This window comes from Tupaia chinensis, unplaced genomic scaffold (assembly GCF_000334495.1).
Source record: "Tupaia chinensis unplaced genomic scaffold, TupChi_1.0 Scaffold000527_1, whole genome shotgun sequence".
NCBI lineage: Eukaryota > Metazoa > Chordata > Mammalia > Scandentia > Tupaiidae > Tupaia > Tupaia belangeri.
Genome location: NW_006160040.1, coordinates 849532 through 869572, shown reverse-complemented (window position 1 = coordinate 869572; position 20041 = coordinate 849532). Strand labels below are relative to the sequence as shown.

Below are 20041 nucleotides of genomic sequence, written 5' to 3'. Positions count from 1 at the left end.
GGGGAGCAGAAGAGGGAGGGGGGGGGGGGGGGGGGGGGGGGAGGGAAGAAAAGGAAGGAGGAAAAGAGAAGAGAAAAAAGAAAGAAAAGAAAAGAAGGCCAACATGTGCAGGGAGTTTAAAAACACAACAACATAAAAGGAACAATAAGAACAACCTAATAAAAGGATGAAACACGGTCATGCGACAGAAGAGAATCAGAACATCTGCACTTTTTCTTATTTATAACCATGCCAGGAAAACAGGAAGAGCAGTGTGCAAGACCTCAAGCGGTATTTTCTTTCTGTCTAATTTTGCTGGGGGATTCAACTAGGAAGAAAGTGACCATTTTGATTGTCTTCTATAGGCTCCTAACGTACAATTCATCATTGTCTCATGCATCCTATGATTGTGAGCTGGTCGTTATTACTCATTGTTTTGTGGGGGAATTCCTCTCCTACCCACATCTGGACTTTTGCCTTCACAGCAAAGGAAAGACGCAGGGCCTGTCTGACCCTCTATCGTTTCTGGATTGGGTGCATCTTTTTCTCTTTCAGGTTGGCTCTTTTGCTATTGTTTTATTGTTGTTTGTTATTAGTTGGTTGAGTCAAGTGTTTTAAAATTTTATTGTGACGACAGCAATGGCAAGGCTTGCACTCAACCCAAATAAGCTCACCAATAGCATCACTGTTAAACCAATCAGGAGATTAGCAATAGCTGATCTACACATAATTTGGTCTCCTTAAAGGAGACAGACATCTGTTTTCCTTGGCAGCAATCCTTTCTAGGCCCTTACTTGATACCATGTGCGTGCCTAACTCCTGTTCACAACAATAGCTTTCATCCTTGAGGTTCGGTAGTATAGTTAATTGATGCCTTTATCTTTTCATGAGAGATGCCAGCTCACATCAAAAAAAAAAAAAAAAAGAGGGGAGGGGGACCAAAACACACTACAAAGACTTGGCTTTATATCTGGTGGAAATAGAGAACCTCAAAGCCAGCCTCAATATTAGAGAAAAATAAAGATTTCTTTCATCCATACTGCTGAAAATTTGCCTGCATCCTCTAATTTTTCCTGCCATCGTTGAGAACTCAATAAGTACTTGAGTCTGAATATTAAATATCTGATTTTTGCCTTTGAGAAATACAAGTGTCAATCAAAACAGAACAGAGAAGGGGCCAGATGTGTGTTTCCCAGATGAGAAAAACAGCAAGCAATGTCAGGGTTACGGCAGGCACCAATACACGTTGTGCTAGGAGCAGCCTGAGGAGAGAGCTGCCTTGTGCAGAAAGAACTGAAGTGCACCTTTTTAATAAAACTCTCAAGTAAACAATTCAATGTGTTTGCTTCTTTATTTGAGGTAATGCCCCACAAACTGGGATACCTGTATATTGAGAAAAGAATAGCTATCATGTCCTACTCCCTACAAAAAATCTGCAGTGTTCAGAAGCGTGTCTAGTTTCTTTTGCCAGTGAAATTGATGCATTAAAACTGTGGTTATTTATTCATCCCCTCAAAAAGTATTTACTGAGTGTGAGAGAGGAATGCTGTTGACAGAAAAAATTCCAGGCTAAAAATGGATGATGGGGGTTCTGGTTCAATTAAGTTGGGAAAAATAAGTACGGGGAATGTTGAAATGAAAGTTAAAAACAATACCCAATAAAGTACCAACTTGAGCCTTTGGTAAAAGATAATAGTTGTCCAAGAAGCTTTATACATCCAGCATGTCAGGGTAAGAAACACTTTTCAAAACATGTCACCTCAGTCCAGCCTGTTGACAGCCTATAGCAAACGGAACTGCTGCACTGGAAGCCACACGGCTCATTACAGCCCTGGATCCCTGGGCCAATTTGACAACACACTGGGTGTGTGCCCACGTGCCCAAGGTCCCGATGAGCTGGCAGGCTGGGGAAGGGGCTCTCAGTGTGATGAGAGCCTGTCAAGAGCACTTTTCGCTCTCTCATGAGCACACGTGCTCTACATCGTGAGTCAAATAAACTTAACAAAAAGTGTCATCTTAATTATTTTCATTCTTGCTCATTACCATTATTGTGACTTAGTCTCAAAACCCAAATCCAGATATTTTTCCTATGTGAACATGAAAATGAGCATCAAGACCTAGTTTTTCAAATGTTTGAGATGTCTGGTCTGCTTATTATCCTGAATGAATCATTACATGCTGTATTCTTATACCATAAGATCGCATTGTATTCTTAAAAACATGTACGATATGTTAGTAAAAATGTTTTTTTTTTTTTTTTTAAAAAAGACTTGGTTTTTAGACAGGCATTTCACTGCTAGCTTAAATTACGTTTGATCTTGAATCTAACTAGTCACAGGTATATTTTAATGTTACATTTTATTTTCTTATGCATTATTACAAGTACATGAAAGTAACAGACTAATAAACACTGGTAGATCCACCCAGCTTTATCAAATCTCCCTTTTTTCACTAATTTTCTCAAATCTCTTCTTAATGAATAAAAGACATTCCATACTCAGTGGAAACCCCAATGTATCTCTTTCCTAATTCTATTCTCCTTTCTCTAGCACTCCTAGAGTTAATTGCTGTTCTGAATTGGTGTTGTCCAAATGTATTTTTACAATTTTATATTATGTGTTCATGTCCACATCTATATATTACCTGGCCTTATTTTAAGTTTATTTATTTATTTCTTCCATAAGAGAGATAGAAACAGAGAAAAAAAGAGACAGGCACCTCAAAGAGGTCTTCACACTCAAACCAATTCCAGGCTCAGCCAACCAGGATCACGGGCTCACACATGCCCAACACGTACAGGGAGGTCTTGGGATGCAAACCCAAGACTTTGCCATGTGACCTCAGCATCTCAGAACATTGCATTACCACTGGGCCACCATGGCTGACCTATGTATTATCTGTTACAACAACAGTAAGTGGACTTTTACTTTGAATCTTGCTGTATTATGATTATGTAATTTGATTTTTCACTGAAGATTTTTTTTATATTTACCAATAAGTAAGTTTGTAGATAAAATTAACTTATTTTAATAAGTGAATATAAATACACCACAGCTTTTTTATCCCTTCTCCTGTTCAGAGACTCTTCGGTTGCTTCAGATTTTTTATAATAAGCAAAGACTTCATGAATAATTTTGAACAAGCCTCTTAGTGCACATGTGCTAACGTTTTTCTAAGGCAGAATTTATGGGATCATATAATATGTACATCCTTTACAATCTTAGCTATTTGTTCAGTTGTTCTCCAACAAGACTGTACTGATGTATCCACCCATAAGAAGTATGATAATTCATGGTTCTTTACATCCTTGACAACACTGGCTATTGCAGATAGACATTTTTAGAAAGTATTATCACTGTTTCCACACTTAACATTTCTGAAGCATTACTAAATATTATAAATACACAATTACTTCATTATTGAAATAGCATATTTGTGCACCATCACTGATGCCATAGAAGAACCTCCAATGCCTAGAAGCCCTTTCACTGGGCAAGTTACCCAATAGCCTAAAAACTTTTCTCTTCCTGAAATTTGTTTTCAAGGTGTCCATCCAAGTTACAGTCAAGTTTTAGAGCTAGAAAGTATTTTAGAATCCACTCTATCCTATTCTTTGTAAACATACAGAATCTGCAGTTATGCCCAAAGATACACAACTATATCAATGAACAGAGTAGTATCATTGATTTAGAAACTACTCAGTGTCAGGTACCATTCTAGATGTTTCACAAATTTTCTTAATCCTCATAGCAATAGCCAGGCTACATCACAAGTAATTTATTCTCTGAAACACATTTTCAAGGCTACTGAGAGCAAGCACCTTGCTATTTAATGTGAGTGGAGCAAAATAGTACCAGACCCAGTCCTTCCTTTCAGGCTCGTACACTCTAGAAAAGAAGATGACACCACAGTATAAACTATCTTGTGAGGAATGCTGACTGATGACTCCAATAAAGGCAGGGGATCTTTCTCTAGCTGGGATCATTTGGAAAAATGACCGGAACAAATGGGCATGGGATTTGGGCTTTTGAGGCCAGGTAGAACTTGGATGGTCTTTGTCTCACTATGGATGTGCTCTCTGGGCATCACCCACTTAACGGCCACAAGATGGCTGTGTGTGGCATCCAAGACCCTGTCACTAAAACAGAGCCCATACAGGAAGAAGATGGAAGACAGATTAGACCAAAAAGGACTGGAGAGCAGGTAAATTTGACAACCAGTGCAGAAGATCTGGAGAACCAGGCAATTCCCAACTGGGGAAAAACCTATCAAAACTACTCATGAACATAAGAAAATCTCCATACTCTGGTCCTGCTAACCTCCTTTCTTACTATTCTCCCCTCTATCCTGATCTATTAGCCTCTTTTCTGTCTCTGGAGGATGGCAGGTTGATGACTACGTGGTATGGTTTGAATGTCCCCACCAAAACTCATGGTGAAATTTTATTGTAAATGTAATGGCATTGGGAGGTGAGACCTTGAAGGGGTGATTAGGTCATGAAGGCAGATTAATGCTGTTATTGTAAAGTGGTTGAACTATCTTGGGTGTAGGCTCCTGATAAGAGAATAAGTTCAGTCCCTGTTTTCTCTCTGTCTCCTGCATGCCCCAAACCCTGGGATGTTCTCTGACCATGTTATAGCAAGAAGACTATCACCAAATTCCAACAGCACGCTCTTGGGCTTCCCAGCCTCCAGAACCATGAGCCAAATAAATTTTTATTGTTCACAGATTACATAGTCTGCAATAATCTGTTACAGTAACAGAAAGTGGATTAAGAAGTACAGTAGGATCTTACACCTAAAATTTCCTCTTCTGAGAATACTTTACCTGTCCTTAAACATGGCTAACTCCTTCTAATCATTTTGACCTCAACAGAAATGTTATTAAAATCAGCTTCTTTTGGGGCCAGTAGGTGGCATGATGGTTAAGGTACTGGACTCCCACTTGGCTGACTGCAGTTCAAGTCCTGGATCCAGTAGCTTCAAAATCACACTGGACACATGTATGTGTCCAAAATCCCAAGCAGAGAATGAAGGAGAAGGGATTGCTGTGTGGCCGTGCCCCTGGAAAGTGATTTCTCACTTTTCCTCTCTCTGTCTCTCTCTGGCGAGTACATGTGTCCTATGGCCAAAACAAACAAACAAAGAAAAAGTTTTTGGTCTCCCTTTCTTCCATCTCAGGAACCCATTTTACTTTCTTTGTAGTCTTTCTCCCTCACAAAATCATCTTCCTTCTTTACTTAACCATTTGGCCCAATAAGAGAATGAGCACCAAGATAACAGAGAACTACCATTCTTATTGTGGGTTGTGTGGTCAACCCCTCACAGGGCTTCAACAAACATGTACTGACTGTTGGATGAATGAACCATAATATTCCAGTTCGCCAAAAGGCAGGAAGGCTAGCAGAACCATGAGGCTTTTGGAACTTTGGAGTCTCAGTCATGAGAACAGAGTTTAGGGGAAAGATTACTATATTAAGGTAACATTGAAAGATGGAAAAAGTTGGGAGATGACCAGGAGGAATTTAAAAAAGGGGGGGGGGGCCACAAACTCAAGTTACCAGCACTGAGGATAAGTTGATGCCTTAGAATCAAAGCAGAAACCTGGGGGGATGCACAAGCTAAATTATCACAAAGGGACTTTGTACCACAGTCAGCATGCTGGGCTGTTAGCCCTAAGTCTTCTGCCTCAGCTCAGAGCAGGACCAGATCAGAGCAGTAGAGTGAGGAAGAGCCAGGCATATCTCATGACCTGGCCCACCAGCAGAGGCAGGGAACTCTGTGGGGGCTGAGAGCAGAAATACCAGGGTAGGAGAGCATAAAGATTGAGCCTCCCAAGCAGAAGGGACAGCAAGAGCAAGGCAGGGAGGTGGGGCAATGCAGTAAGTCATCTGTCTTTGGTACAAACAGAGCACAAGCTGATGAAGAGGGAAAGGAAGAAGAAAGTGTTACTCTGTAGAAAGTCTGATTTCCAAACAAAGATATGGAAAGTGTTTTGCTAGGAAATAGAAAATTATCAAATACTCCAGGTCTCTTTAAAATTCAGAGATATGGCACAGAAGTAAAAATAAAATCCTCAGTGGGGCAATCCCACATGGAAAGGTCCTGGGTTCACATCTGGAGGCTTCCTTGAGTGTACTGAACATTCATGTGCTTATCTAGAGCTGGCCGAAGTCTAGCCCACCCTGCTGGGGGTGCTCTTTTCTCTCTCTGTCTCTCTCACACATGGAAATAAATGAATAAATAAAGTTCAGGAATATACATATTATGAAAAAAATGTAGATTTCAAAACTATTTTGCACCAAAATAAACATGTACTTTGAATTCATTTTTCTCCCTTTTGAACTCCCCTCATATTACTTTATTGTTTTGGTTTGCCTTAAGTAGGGAAGCCATGGAGTCTGTTTACTCCATAATGTGTCTCCAAGGTAGAACAGCAGTTGGCACAGGACAGAGCATAAAAAATTGTCAGAGGTATTGAATCTTACCTTTAATGTGGTGGTTATATTCAGTGCAGAGAGCCTAAAGGTGGGCAAACTAGTTAATAATTTATTCTAAAAATCTGATTTTAAAAATGTAGGTTTTTGCAGTAGGAGTGGGTAGAAACAGATATGACAAAGAGAGTCAGTGGGACTCAATGGCTAATTACTTGTTTGTTTGAGGAGGGGGTTAAAGCAGGGGACAATGCAATAAAGAAGGAAATAAAAACCTGCCCTGAGCTTTAGCATCTGGATGACTGAATGACACCATCCCAGAGATAGAGAAGTCAGGAAGAAGAGCTTATCTGGGGTACAACTGGAGAGCTCAGTGTATACTTGAGGTTTGTGAAGGCCCATGTTCAGCAATGATATTTACACTGTGATTAAAAGGAGACTGGAGCTCTGTATAATCTTGGGAGAAAGAGATAGGTTTGCATATCATTTCTCATAAAGAAGAAGGTTGAGAATAAAATTAAATAGAATGGAGAATGTCAACTGCCCAGCAAGGATGTAGCAGGACCTGATTTATCTGGCCTGCCTCATTATTCAGAAGAAAAATGATAACAGGATCCATTTCTAAAACTAATCTTACTAGGGTCTTTTGGACTAAAAGTCAATTACTATTAGGCCTTCAGTTCCTGATATGCTTGAATCTAGGTGATGTATATTTTTCAGGAAGCAGCACTGCCAAGTGGTTAAGTGAGGCAAGGGGCCAGACGGTGGCACAGTGGTAAAACACAATGTTCTGCAAGGCTGGACCACATAGCAAGGTTCCAAGCTCATATCCAGAGATCTCCCTGAGTACACTGGGCATGCATGTGCCCATGACTCAGGACTGGCTGAGACTCAGAGTGGACCACAGCATCAGTGCCCTATGAAGGGTGGCTGTCTATCCGTCTGTCTGTCTGTCTGTCTGTCTCTCTCTCTCTCTGTCTTGCTCACAGAAAAAAGGAAATAAATAAACCCCCCCAAAAATGAAAATTCAAAATTCAATAGAGTGAGACAGCTGCAGTTCAAATCCTAACTCTGTCACTCCCTAGACACAGGACTCTAGGCAAGCTACATAACCTCTCTATTGTTTTTATCTGCAAAACACAGTACCTACCTCCACAAGACTGTCATCTGTCTTTGGTACAAACAGAGCACAAGCTGATGAAGAGGGAAAGGCAGAAGAAAGTGTTACTCTGTAGAAAGTCTGATTTCCAAACAAAGATATGGAAAGTGTTTTGCTAGGAAATAGAAAATTATCAAATACTCCAGGTCTCTTTAAAATTCAGAGATATGGCACAGAAGTAAAAATAAAATCCTCAGTGGGGCAATCCCACATGGAAAGGTCCTGGGTTCACATCTGGAGGCTTCCTTGAGTGTACTGAACATTCATGTGCTTATCTAGAGCTGGCCGAAGTCTAGCCCACCCTGCTGGGGGTGCTCTTTTCTCTCTCTGTCTCTCTCACACATGGAAATAAATGAATAAATAAAGTTCAGGAATATACATATTATGAAAAAAATGTAGATTTCAAAACTATTTTGCACCAAAATAAACATGTACTTTGAATTCATTTTTCTCCCTTTTGAACTCCCCTCATATTACTTTATTGTTTTGGTTTGCCTTAAGTAGGGAAGCCATGGAGTCTGTTTACTCCATAATGTGTCTCCAAGGTAGAACAGCAGTTGGCACAGGACAGAGCATAAAAAATTGTCAGAGGTATTGAATCTTACCTTTAATGTGGTGGTTATATTCAGTGCAGAGAGCCTAAAGGTGGGCAAACTAGTTAATAATTTATTCTAAAAATCTGATTTTAAAAATGTAGGTTTTTGCAGTAGGAGTGGGTAGAAACAGATATGACAAAGAGAGTCAGTGGGACTCAATGGCTAATTACTTGTTTGTTTGAGGAGGGGGTTAAAGCAGGGGACAATGCAATAAAGAAGGAAATAAAAACCTGCCCTGAGCTTTAGCATCTGGATGACTGAATGACACCATCCCAGAGATAGAGAAGTCAGGAAGAAGAGCTTATCTGGGGTACAACTGGAGAGCTCAGTGTATACTTGAGGTTTGTGAAGGCCCATGTTCAGCAATGATATTTACACTGTGATTAAAAGGAGACTGGAGCTCTGTATAATCTTGGGAGAAAGAGATAGGTTTGCATATCATTTCTCATAAAGAAGAAGGTTGAGAATAAAATTAAATAGAATGGAGAATGTCAACTGCCCAGCAAGGATGTAGCAGGACCTGATTTATCTGGCCTGCCTCATTATTCAGAAGAAAAATGATAACAGGATCCATTTCTAAAACTAATCTTACTAGGGTCTTTTGGACTAAAAGTCAATTACTATTAGGCCTTCAGTTCCTGATATGCTTGAATCTAGGTGATGTATATTTTTCAGGAAGCAGCACTGCCAAGTGGTTAAGTGAGGCAAGGGGCCAGACGGTGGCACAGTGGTAAAACACAATGTTCTGCAAGGCTGGACCACATAGCAAGGTTCCAAGCTCATATCCAGAGATCTCCCTGAGTACACTGGGCATGCATGTGCCCATGACTCAGGACTGGCTGAGACTCAGAGTGGACCACAGCATCAGTGCCCTATGAAGGGTGGCTGTCTATCCGTCTGTCTGTCTGTCTGTCTGTCTCTCTCTCTCTCTGTCTTGCTCACAGAAAAAAGGAAATAAATAAACCCCCCCAAAAATGAAAATTCAAAATTCAATAGAGTGAGACAGCTGCAGTTCAAATCCTAACTCTGTCACTCCCTAGACACAGGACTCTAGGCAAGCTACATAACCTCTCTATTGTTTTTATCTGCAAAACACAGTACCTACCTCCACAAGACTGTTGCGAAGACAAAATGAACTAATGTTTTCAATGCATGGAGCATACTTCCTCATACAGAGTAAGTGCTCAATAAGGACTTTTAAAGATTTGGGTGAAGACTGGAATTGGTGCTTTCATTTCCATTTATGAAGAGAGCATTCTTACCCTGAGCATTGTTTACTCCCTGAGCAATTACAGAAATAAATGTTAACATCCCTATCACTCTAACAAAAAATTCCAGCTCCTTAGATTTAGGTGAAAAAATACACTGCTTAGGCAGGCTGCCACTTTAGCAAGTCTAGCAACTCAGGTGCACTAAATTCTCACAATTGAAAAAGCCCTGGGAGAATTTCAATGCTATTGTTTTGGAGACTTCCTTTCACCCTGCTTTGAATTTGTCCCAGTTCCAATTTTAAACAATAAATTACAAGCTTTAAAAAAGAGAGTTCCATTCAATATCGAGAAAAGGGAAAATGAATCCCTGAACTGGATGTCAATTACAGGTCCCTGAATTGGGCGGTCTGAATTCTTCAGCTAGTAAATTCAATCACGGGGTGTTTTGTTATGTTTTGGTTTGATTTTTGGCTTATTTCTTTGTTTACTTTGTTAATTTTTTAACAAGAAGTTTTGTTTAAAATAGGTCCATCTTTCTGTGTTATTCATAGTTGTTGGACCATCACAAGTGATGAAGTAGTGGAATTTATTTGAATTGCCACTTTTCATTATCTTTAAAAAAAAATGAACCCTCAAAATAGTAACTCTTAAAGGATAATCTACCAGCAAACATCAGTAGGCCAGACATACTGGCAGTCCCAGTCAATCTGTAACTGAAAACTAAAAGTGTAGCAGGAAATCCTAATAATGAAACTTGCAGGATTAGAGAGCTGATGAAGCAGAAAACAAAAAGTAGGTGATACTGCTAAGAAGTGCAGCCTTGACAGTTGTCATGTCTTTGAGGATTTTCTTAACATGTGGGTGGATCTTTATCTATTTTTGCATTCACTTTAGTTATCCAAAACAACCCTTGGCTCTAGATTATTTTCCATCCTCTTCTGAGATAACACCACATAGCGAGGATCAACAGAACTATCCCAACAAGCATATTTTGCTCAGTCTTTCCCAAAGTAATAGAGAGTTCAAGTTATCATATCTTAATGTCATGTGGTGCTAACTCACACTAAAAAAGGGAGATAACAAGACTGCCCAAGGAGGTGGGAGGGAGGAGGTGCATGTGAACTTTGTTCCAACCAAGGTCCTTTTTTCTCTAGGGGGCTAATGTGTCAAGCTTAAGCGGTGGCAAGAGGTATCAGAGTTGGACAGGGTAGAGTAAGAAAATAAGGAGGGCAGTTCTGCCATTAGCTCAAAAATACCTATGCCCATCTGAGTCCCACAGTTACAAACTGGATAATTTCATCTTGTTTTGCCAATGAATCACAAAGTGGACTTGTGAGGAGAGAAAGCTGGCACCTTTCTCTCCTCTGACACAAAACCTTTTATATTTATGCATCAAGTAGGGATTTGTTGGAAAGATCAAATCTTCATGGCAATCATACCAACACTATTTTCTGCAGGGAGTCTGAGTACTTCACTGTCCACTCCCTTACCCTCACACGATCATATACCCCTGGACTCTGCATTTGGTCCCACACAGTCTGTGGTTGCAGGATAAAGACTCAAAATGTAGACTGGACCAAGACCTTCAGGACATACTTCCTGGATCTGTTAACTTACTCTGTTGACCCTCATCTCACCTCATGCTGAGCACAGCCCATACGCTCAGAGACTGTGGGTCTCTTGGATGAAAGCCACATAGAAACTCTTGTTCAGCCAGCAATTCCCTCCAAGTTTCCTTCAGTTATCTCAGAAGGCAGAGGCCATATCTTCAGGCCCTTCTTAAAGGCCAAGGAGAAACCAGTTCATCATGTAGTAAAGACTCTTAGCCCTAGTAGAGACACTACAGGCATCGTGCATGCATAAAATAATACCTTTAGAAGAACTTGGTGCCATTTGTTGGAACCAGTCTCACCTACTTGCCCACTATATACATATCTGAAGTCATAAATTTATCCAATTAAAAGAAAATGTTTAGGGCCCAGCGGATGGCTTAATGGTTACATCATTGGACTCCCACATAGTCAACTGTAGTTCAACTCTCAGACCCAGCAGCTTAAAATTCGTGCCAGGCACATGTGCATACATGCTCAAAAATCCCAAGAAGAGAATGGAGAAAGGATTACAATATGGCCAACTCCCTGGAGATCCTGGAGAGAGATTTCTTGCTTTCTGTGTCTCGGTCTCTCCAGTGAGTACATGCTTCCTATAACAAAAAAAGAAAGAAAGAAAGAAAGAAAGAAAGAAAGAAAGAAAGAAAGAAAGAAAGAAAGAAAGAAAGAAAGAAAGAAAGAGAGAGAAGGAAAATAAAAGGAAATGTTTGTAGGATTAGAAACTGCTGTATTTTTATATTTTTTCAATGTGCAATAATGCTATAGCTACTAAACTGAGTAAAACAGTATGTACGAAGACAATGAAAAAACACAAGTGAGGGCCTAGAAAATGTGTACCTTTGTAGTCTCTCAACCTTGCCAGCCCCCGGAGAAAGGCAAGTGTACCTTTTGCATAAAAGGAAGAAAGTCTTAAAGTAGTGGTTATGAAGACTATTCTGGAGTGCACACCATTCGTGGCCTGCTCAGGCTTCTAACAAGTGTAAGGCAAAACCAGTACATGTATACTTGCTACCCAGAAATACATCTGACTTCAGCATCCGTAACCCTTGAAACACTGGGCTTGTTATAGAGTCAACCCATGTTTCCGCTCTACAGGAATCTGTGTTAGCACTAGGAACAAGCCAAAAAGAATCATTTAGTTGGCTTTGGAACACCCAAAGCTGGACTCTTAAACATTCCTTTAGTGAGGTGAGCCAGTTGGCCATGTTTGTTAGAACTATAGAAATTGGCCAGCCCCATGGCCTGGTGATTAAGGAAGCTGGATCCCACATGGCTAACTGTGCAGTTCAAGTCTCAGGACTGGCAGCTTAAAAACATACCACCCATCCATAACTAAAATTCCAAAAGAAAGTGGAAGTGGAAGAGTAGTAATTGTGGCATGACTATGCCCCAGGGGGGTGCTTTCTTGCCTCTCTTTCTCTCCAGTGAGCACCTATGCCCTCTGGAAACAAAATCAAAATATAAAAAGAACTAGAGAAATCTGACGGTCCTGCAGAAATCTTATTGGGCTCATAAATGTAGGGGAAATCCTCTCAGGTAAGCTGCCTACATATTTAATCTTCTCTTTTAATGAAAACCTGGGAATGAAGTACTCAGTGGTACATGAGACATACTAGAAAATGCACATATCTGCAGTACCTGCATATATGCTATAAATTACATCACATTTACCATCAAACATACATGGTTTTTCAGATGCTTTAAACAATTTTTAAGTTTTCTGTTAACATTGTCCTAGATCTGACTTCTGTCTACCCATCACACATGCTTTGTGTTTCTGGGTTTTACCCTCCATTATTACCCCAAAGGTATATCTCCTACTGGACATCATGTTATAAATCATTTTGTAATTTTCAATAAGCTTTGGTTAGGTCATGTGATTTTGAAGTAGGCACTTCCCTTATCCTTGTCATCTGGACATTTCAAAAGTGGTTATTGTAGGGACAAGCAGTTAGAGTAATGGCTATGTCACTGGACTCCCACGTAGTCGACCGTGGTTCGCGTCCTGGACCTGGTGGCTTAAAACTCACGCCGGGTGCATGTGTGTGTGCGTGCCCAAAATCCAGAGAGGAGAATGGAGAAGGGATTGCGGTGTGGCCATCCTCCCTGGAGGGTGATTTCTCACTTTCTGTCTCTCTTTGTCTGTCTGGCGAAAAACTTCTCCAAAAAAAAAAGTGATTATTGTAGAAGACAATCCACAGCATGAAGGACAGAGTCTTTCAAATCCTCGCAAGTGTAAAACTTGGCTTTGTTTTATACGTGTATACCTGTAGTACTGTCTCTGAAACAAATGGGGAAAAAGAAAAAATGTTATTCCTTGAAAGTACCTGAATGTTCTGGTGATTAAATTATCTTTTTTCCTGTTAGTCATGTAGGTGCATTCATGTGTGCTTTGGTTATAGTGAAAATATGGTCTTTGGTTCGACCTCACTTTGTAAGAGAACGTGGATGAGAGCCTATTTTGACCTTCAAAGGAGTAGATACTCACAAGTCACCTGAGGGAATGAAAGAATGCTATGAAAGAATATTTCAGAATAGTGTTGATTCACAATTCTGCCTTTTTTAAAAATTTACTATAGGCCATATGTGCTTGCTGGAGGAGGTGGGGGAGCGTCCCCCATAGAGGATGCTTGTTGCAATCCCTTTTCCTCTACTCTCCTCTTGGGATTTTGGGCATACACCTGCACTCCTGTCTTCCAAGTCATTGGATTCAGGACTCAACAGTGCTGTCGGTCATGTGAGATCCAGGTGCCTCAACCACCATGGCCCCCAACTCACTATTGTAGTACAAGGTTCAGAGCAGGCCACTCATTCGGCAGGCACAGCAGCGGCCACAGTGGGGTCTCCGTGATAAACTTTCCTGTATATGTGCATCTGCGTCTGTTCGCGTAAGGGTATAAACGTTTGACTGACTTGACCCATCCTCACCCTCAACATGATGCAATTTCAGGAGCACTTGGAAGGTATGAATCTCCACCAATAACATAAATTCCATAATTAGAGGCTCTGTCCTTTACCTTAAGTTTTCTTTCGTTATGATACTAGTAACCCTTGGGTAATACTACCATTTAGAGTCAGGCCCCTGTGCAAGTGAAGCTGTCTGACTCTGCTGAGTGCTGGGCTTGGTTTTCAGGAAAGTAGAAGGGACAGATAATACCGACTGCCCCTGGAGAACACAAGACTTGGGGGGGAGGGGGAAATTCAAGAGAGAATAGAGTTGCTCCAAGACAATTCTCACAATTATTCTGAGGGCCAGAATGACAGACATGTTTCAAAACATATGATTTAACTAGTGATACCAAAAGAGGCCTTTAGCCTCGGAAACAAGATAGAAGGAATAAACAAATAGAAATGTCATAAACAAGAGTATTTTACCTCTCCATTAATGAACCTGCCTCCTCTTCCCCAAAAGGCTTCTGTGTTTCTTTGACTTATTCTTGTCTGTGGACCTCCAACAAGGCCCGGTTGTCTTTTAAACATTCAGATTACCATTGACCATGTCCTGCATTGCCCTTGGTAAGAAAAGGAATGAAGCCTCAGATTGCAAAATACTTATAAACAAGAAAGTTTAGAGTAAATTTTCAAAACAAGCCTTTGTGACAATTATAGAGGTCAAGAAGGGAAAAGTGAAACCAGACAGGGCAGAGAGGATAACAGAGTGGAATAGAACTCCCAGCCCTAGGTCTCCGAAGCCAGCACTCTGAAGATAAAACATCCACAGCCCATACTGGCATCTGGCTGATGCCCTACCCTCTGAGGGACCGGTCTCATCAGCAGGGTTTATGTGAAAGGAGACTGATTTCAGTTTCTCCTTCTTGGACATGAGGAATCCTCCGTTAGTGTTTGTGAGGGAACACACGTTTTCAACCTACAGGTTGGCCGAACGGTGCCGGTTCAGGAAAACCCAGCTCTGGTGGGCTCATTGTTATCATGGTGACCACTATTCTTCCACCAACGTCTTTCATTGCCTCTGAGTGTGTTCGTGAGACAAAGAACCCAGCTGAGACTTCCACAGAGAAGAATGCAGGGAAAGGGCAGAGAATACCTTGAGCAAGAATAGCCTGGAAGAAGCCAAAAGTGGAAAAGGAAGTCTAATTCTGTCCTGGTCCAGGGGAAAAAAGTTTTTTGAGAAATGTAAACAAATCAGGAAATCCTGGCACTTACTCCAGTTCCGATCTGGGGAGACGTACAGGTCCTTTCCCGAGCAGTGAGCTGCTGTTTGTGAATGAAATCCAGATAAAATGATTCATTGAGCCCCACCAGCCCCACAATTTCCAGCTTTCCCTTTGCCTATGGCATAGCTTAAACCTTAAAATAATAATAATAAAAAAAAACATATGCATGTTATTAACTCTCGGTATTCAAATGGAAATTCAATGCTATCATAAATCTCTCTTTTCTAATGTAAATTCCTTTCTCCAGCATGAAGCTGCAGGAAAGCCATTGTATCTAAGTAATCTAAACTTGAAAGAGAATTTTTTGTTAAACCAGTTATGATAGGGGAAACATGTTTTTCACTGAGTCGAAAGATTAAAGTTGGTTGTAAAAAGGGGTGGGGGACTCAAGGAGAATTATTGGTTGCTCAACTAATGATTAGATACAGAACTTCAAGGACAAATTAAGAGGCACAAAAGAAAGAGTTGTGCAGATAAGTGAAAACAGTTCCACTGATATTAAATAAAAGATGTATTGTTTATCTTGGGTTGTAATCTCCAGTCTTCTATTCATCTCCATCTAAGCAATCCCCTGCACCCCATTAGCTACTTCAAGTGTGTTCTGAGCACCACTACACAACACATCCACAGACTGGAGTGTGTAGCTCCCTTTCTCACCACCAGAACTATTCTCTCATTTTGCTACTCTAGAGACTTCTTTTTTTCTTTAAGTTCATTCCTTTTTTTCCATAAGAGAAGGGCAGAGACAGAAAGGGATGAAGAGAACAAGGTCTCCATGTTCAGATCCACCTCCAGTCTCAGTTAGCCCAGATCATGGGCTGCAAGCAAACCCGGTGTGCTCAGGGAAATCCCAGGACATGAACCCAGGACCTTTCCCACTGTGCTACCTCCTGGCCCCTCGGCATATCTTTTAATGAGCCTTTACCCAAGCAGAATGTGACATGGAGTATAAAAGAATAGTAGCCTTTGTCATATTTCCTTTTAAAAAACATACTGTGAGTGGGAACCAGCAGTTAGCGTAATGGCTATGTCGCTGGACTCCCACGTAGTCAACCGCGGTTCGTGTCCCGGACCCGGTGGCTTAAAACTCACGCTGGGCGCGTGTGCGTGCGTGCCCAAGATCCCGAGAGGAGAATGGAGGAGAAGGGATTGCGGCGTGACCATCCCCCCTGGGAGGTGATTTCTCGTTTTCTATCTCTATGTCTCTCTGTCTATCTGGCGAGCGCACACGCCCTACAGTGAAAATCTCTCCAAAAAAAAAAAAAACAAAAAACATACTGTGAGTTCTTTCACTGATTTCAAAGAAATTTCACCCAATACCGTGCATCCCTTGATTCAAGTGGATCCACTAGTTTCTTTTGATTTGTCACTCTGGTCCCACATTATGACCCCTCTTACCCTCTTATGCTTACAAACCTATCCCAGGTCCCTCCTTTCAAGTGACTTCCCTCCTTTTGAATGTAGACTTAATCTGGGCATGTAGCAACAAGAATGTATTCATATATTACAGAACTACAGGGAGTAAAGGGGGCTCTTAACTACAAGGCTTCCTCTACCTCTGATATTAGATACTCACAGACAACAGGTTTCTCTTAGAGGAAGGAGATAATGGCACTGAGAAGGGCTAAGGTCTAGGCCATGCCTGGAAACCTCCACTGCAAAGCAGGGTCTGACCTTTAATTCCTGAGGCAAAAGCTTTCTCAATTGACCTTTAGAAATACAATACAAAAGTATACAGAGAAAACATATCCCTGTGCGCAAGTGCAAAATATTAACTCTGTCCTAGAAGAGCAGTTTTGATAAAAAGAAACAATGAAATTGGAAATTCAAATACAGCAGGACAGAAGAGGTATACTTTTTTTTTTTTTTAAGATTGTTTGCCATAGGACACATGTGCTCCAGAGAAAGACAGTGAGAGGGAAAGTGAGAAATCACTCTCCAGAGAGGATAGCCACACTGCAATCCCTTCTCCTCCATTCTCCTCCTAGGATTTTGGGTGCTCATGCACATGTGATTTTTTCAAACCACTGGGTCCAGAATTCAAACCGCAGTCTGTCGTGTGGCAATCCAGCAACTTAACCACTATGCCACCTGCTGGACCCCAGGTATACTATTAACAGGTCTAAATGCTCATGCACATGCCTATAGTCAATTCACGATATTTAGAACTGAAATAGCATAACTGAGAATCATTAAAAAAAAAAAAACAGAACCAACCTCCTTACCAGAGTATATCATAGTCTCCTCCCCATAGGACCAATTTCTCCCTGATTTCTTATTTAATGTTCAACATTCAAGATGGAAGATTTAATGTTCTTTCTAGATAGTTCAGAGATTTATGACACCTATAGAAATGTTCATAACATCTGAGGTTGTGTAAAACTTTTGGTATTTGTCTCATTGTTACCAGAACCATAAAAATCATCACCTTCTTGTGAATGGCCAGTCTTTTCTTTCTTAACAATAAAATCCAGAGAAAAATGAAGTTGTCTCGAGTGTCTGCTTAAAGTAGGCTCTGTTGCCAGCTGTGTGTGTATGTGTGTGTTGAGGGAATGGTGTTGTCAGATCAGGGAAGGGCAAGAGAGAGAAGAGCAAATCATACTGGGTGTGTTTGAGGACTTCAAGGGGGACTTTGTCAATCTGTTTCTAGGGCAACTTGTTTTATCTGTCGGAAGGATGCTGTAGGAAGCGTATCATGCACGTTGCCCACTCCTTTGGCCTAGTCCAACCAGGAATGACTTCTCCAGAGTGCACACAGAGAAGGGAAGCAGGTGCTCCAGCTCCCAGCATCTGGTTTAGATGACCACAATGCAGAGAACACCTGCAGCCAGCATTTTCAGCCAAGCCTGGCCTTCCATTGTATTCAAGTGGACTTTCTGCCTTGAGCAAGAAAAAGGCATTGTTTATCAGATTTGCCAAAGATCTCCGGGCAGGTGGAGAGAGGCAGGATAAACAACTTAAAACAAAACCCAAGTGTAAGCAAAGCACCAGGAGACCTTGATTATTTGTGACTATTCAGGTAATCTTTCAACCTGACACAAATAAGTAAAGCTGAGGAAGAGCGAGCCAGACATCAGCAGAGACCAAGGCAGATTCCCAAGTTTTCCAATAGAACTGGCATTGGATAATCTTGTCCAAACTCTGGTCCTTGGGCTGCTGCAGAAAGCAAATTCTAAGGACCGGAAAGACTCTCAAGACTAACAACATTCACTGAAGTCCTATTTTGGGCAAGACTTTGTGCTGTGAGGTTAAAAAATGAATAGACACTCTTGTTCTAGAAAAATCTCACGCAGAAGATGGTACTACTTGCATGCCAGAAGTTCCATTTATACACTTTGTAATTTTTATTTCCTTAACTATGCTTTGCATGATCTAGATTTCTGCAAATTATGCCAAAAGTAGGAATCTTGGTTCAGAATTTTCTGATCAAGGTCAGCAGAGAAAAAGTAATTGATCTGGCAATATAATACAACCTTATGGTTGGTATATTGGGATCAAAATAAAATTTTAAAACTTATTTTCAGGAACAGTTTAGAGATGTGTGTATAGTGTATTTTGTTACTAAATAATTCTGCAGGAGCCCCTTAGTTTTCTTTCCTTTGTGTAGAGCCCCAACTAGTGGAAGACTGGAAAACTGCACTTAAAGATACACCATTTAAATGTGAAATGATCACTGGTCTTCCCACAGGCAAAGAGCCCTGTAAGATCTAATAGCTACTACTCATTTTGGAATGTGGAGAGGAGGGTAAGGTGCTAAAAGAACAGAAAGGTGTGAAACTGGCTTGTACTTTGCTCTTTACAGGGGTAAAGGGCAAATTGGTTCTGCTGAAAACATGTACAATCTCTTGTATTTGAAATGAGTCAATGCAGAGCACTAACTTGAGAAAGGAAAATATTTCTTGAGTTCAGAACTTATTCTTCTTGAAAGCATATTTTTGTAAGACATCTTTCTGAGAAAAAGGGAGAGTATATCCTCTGACACAAAATCATATACATTAATAGGAAAAAAAAGGCCCGGTTGCACAAATTAAAATAGTACCATAGCAAAAATAAGGCAGATTAGCAATATCGCCAAATGGTGCAGAACGGAACAGAGAAGAACATGCCTGTGTTGGAGTTGGTAAGACGGAAAGTAGAAGAATATGAAGAGGCAGCAAGAAAAGGAAAGGATTCGAATCCCACCAAATACGACTGGAGTAGAAAGGCCATGAAGCATGAGTTATGACATAGATTTTCCTAAAGGAATTGAATCTTAGGAGTTGTTGGGTGTTTTTATTTTGTTTCTTTATTTGTTACCTCTTTATTTCATGGAATCTCATCTATATGGATTTTTTTTTAAAGACCCCAGCCTTCTTGCCAAAAAATACCAATAAAATGCAAGCAGCCTGGAAAGGTTATGAAAACGCAAGATGAATTCATCAGTCCAGCAAAGTGTCATCTGTATGTGCAACAGGGGCCCGTGGAAGGTTTTATAGACTCCCTGAAACTCCCTTGCAAAATATGCAACGTGTGTGTGTGTGTGTGTGTGTGTGTGTGTGCATGTTTCTGGATTTTTATACCTTTTATCAGGTTCTCAAAGGAGCTCATAATCCCCCCAAAAAAGAATAAGGAACATAGCTATACAGGAACCTGCACATAAAGGGAAAACAAACAGTCACATTGTAATGGGCGCCCCTCAGAGTGATCTCAGACTTCACGAAAAGCTATTCTTGAAGAAGCCACACCACATCTGCTTCTCTCTGACCACAATATCAAAAAACGTTGCTGATATCAAAATATTTCAATATGTCATGAAGCCAAGAATTGCCTTCTCATTTTTCACGCAATGACTCTCTGGACAAAGAGTTACAAGAGCTTCCCGTTGCATGTTGCACTCTG

General features: G+C 40.8%; 1 long non-coding RNA gene across 1 annotated transcript in view; it reads right to left on the bottom strand.

Moving 5' to 3' along the window:
- The window catches only part of LOC102472028 (uncharacterized), a 27324-nt gene extending 12905 nt beyond the window's left edge, over positions 1-14419 (bottom strand). The window contains exon 1 of the long non-coding RNA XR_335754.2: positions 14364-14419. This is a non-coding gene — a long non-coding RNA (uncharacterized LOC102472028). The remainder of the gene's footprint in view (positions 1-14363) is intronic.
- Between the last annotated feature and the right edge of the window lie 5622 nt (positions 14420-20041).